Source organism: Oratosquilla oratoria, chromosome 2 (genome assembly GCF_046742065.1).
Source record: "Oratosquilla oratoria isolate Oo_2021 chromosome 2, ASM4674206v1, whole genome shotgun sequence".
NCBI lineage: Eukaryota > Metazoa > Arthropoda > Malacostraca > Stomatopoda > Squillidae > Oratosquilla > Oratosquilla oratoria.
In genome coordinates, this window is record NC_134778.1 from 79,664,125 (window position 1) to 79,666,624 (window position 2,500).

A 2,500-nucleotide genomic window follows, 5' to 3' on the forward strand; every position below is an offset into this window, starting at 1 on the left:
AACAAGAATAATAATAATAAGAAGAGGAAGAAGAATGAGAACAATAAGATTAAAAAGAAGAGGAAGAAGAAAAAAGAAAAAAGAAGAAAAAGAAGAACAAGAAGAAAAAGGAAAAAAGAAAGAAGAAAAAGAAGAGGAAAATTAAGAAGAAAAAGAAGAAGAAGAATAACAATATAAAAAGAATAAGAATAAAAATGAGAAGAAGAAGAATAAAGAGAAGTGCAAGAACAAGAAGAAAAAGAAGTGCAAGAACAAGAAGAAAAGAAAATGAAGAAGGAAAAGAAGAAAAATGAAAAAGAAAAAATATAGAGAAAAAGAAGAGGAAAAAGAATAAAGAGAAGATGAAGAAATGGAAGAAGTTAAAAAAGAACAAGAAAAACAAGAGAAAAAGAACAACAACAAGAAAAGAAAAAGAAGAAGATGATGAAGAAAAAAGAAGAAATGGAAGAAGTAGAAGAAGAAGAAAGAGATGAAAGTGAAGAAGATGAAGAAATGGAAGAGGAAGAAAAAAGAAAAAGAAAAAAAGAAAGAAAAGAGAAAGAAAAAGAAAAAAGAAGAGAAAAATAATAAAAATAATAAAAAGACGTATAGGAAAAAGACGTAAAACAGAAAGACGTAGGTGAGAAAGAAGAAGAAGGTGAAGGAGACGTATTAGAAAGAACCTGCTTAAGGTTTATAAGAAGTAAAACAATTTCGAGAACAAATTTAAAATGGGGATTTCAGGCCAAACATATGGAACTGCGGGATGGAGGTGGAGGTGACTGCAGCCTGAGGAAGTAGAACTCAGAGAATATGACAAGTGGGGCTTCGAGAGGAGGATGATGAGGCCGCAACTTGGAGGGTGACCTGTCGAGACTCTTCTTAGCCGGTTACACATTCAAGTCTTCGCAAGTTAAATTTACTTCGTGCCTCGCGGCTGTTTGCTGAAACTTCGTCAGCCGGATTTTTTTGTCCGGACTTAATCCCATCCATCGCGACCTCCTAAAGGCACGTTTTGAGATTATCGCTTAACGATGATCGTTCATGGCTCAATGATGATCGTCAAACGATTGTCTAGAGCACTTGTTCTTTGTTTTTAAATGGGGCTGTTTTACTTCGTGCTGCAAAGTACGGACCCACCAACGCGTTTAACTATATATAATGCCAGGCATGATGCGCGTCACCCGCCACTGGCTGTGTTAGGTTAAATATTTAATTGTACTGAAGGAAACGCACCTTTAGTCTTCGGCGAAGAACGCACGCTTCGCCCAAAAGTTTGACGCGAAAGTTTTCGATGTCCCTTCCTTGAGCACATGTCGACTGAAGTAATGGTGGCTGTACACATGACATGAACAATGTGCAAATAAACTTTCATACACGATCTTAAACACGCAGCGCACACACACACACACACACACACACACACACACACACACACACACACACACACACACACACACAGGATGAAGTAAATCACTACGATTAATGGGACAGCTAATTAGTTCTTCTGGAAATCTCCCGAATTCGTGAATTTCCAGAACTCGAAAAAAAAAAGAATCCGATTTCTTAACAAAAAAAATCCGGGTACCAGAGGTTCTTGCAGGAGGAATATTTTGAAGCTATTGTTCTGAATACTGGAGATTTCCTGATTCTAGTAATTCCCAATTAAGAGAATTGTCTACCTAGAGATGCTTCATCTTCGTCTTTGGCGCCCTCTCGCCTCGGTTGGGATCTGGAAGAATCTCAAGGTCCAGAAAAACAACGACGATGACTTCTTCACCTTCGTCACCACTGCAATCTCTTTCCGAACTAAAAAAAAAAAAAGTTCAACACTTGTACACTTTTTCACCTTCGGCGTCACCGCTGCAGTGTTGAAGAAGAAGAAGAAGAAGAAGAAGAAGAAGAAGAAGAAGAAGAAGAAGAAGAAGAAGAAGAAGAAGAAGAAGAAGAAGAAGAAGAAGAAGAAGAAGAAGAAGAAGAAGAAGAAGAAGAAGAAGAAGAAGAAGAAGAAGAAGAAGAAGAAGAAGAAGAAGAAGAAGAAGAAGAAGAAGAAGAAGAAGAAGAAGAAGAAGAAGAAGAAAGAAGAAGAAAGAAGAAGAAGAAGAAGAAGAAGAAGAAGAAGAAGAAAGAAGAAGAAGAAGAAGAAGAAGAAGAAGAAGAAGAAGAAGAAGAAGAAGAAGAAGAAGAAGAAGAAGAAGAAGAAGAAGAAGAAGAAGAAGAAGAAGAAGAAGAAGAAGAAGAAGAAGAAGAAGAAGGTCGTTCTATCCACGCACCTACTTCGTCGCCATCGTCGTCGTCGTTGCAGTCCCTTTCCGAACTCGAAAATGGAAAGAAAGAGGAAATTATCGCCTGCGCGGTAATTGCAGTGTGTAGAATGCATATCGCAGTTCCTGGGCATTTCCAGTTCATTTATCTAAGCGCATTACACGCCCATCACTCACAGGCACAAAGAGATTTTATTTTACGGGAGTTAAACTTGGCGATTTTGCTTCATCCCGACCAGATAAGCACAAGACCATGG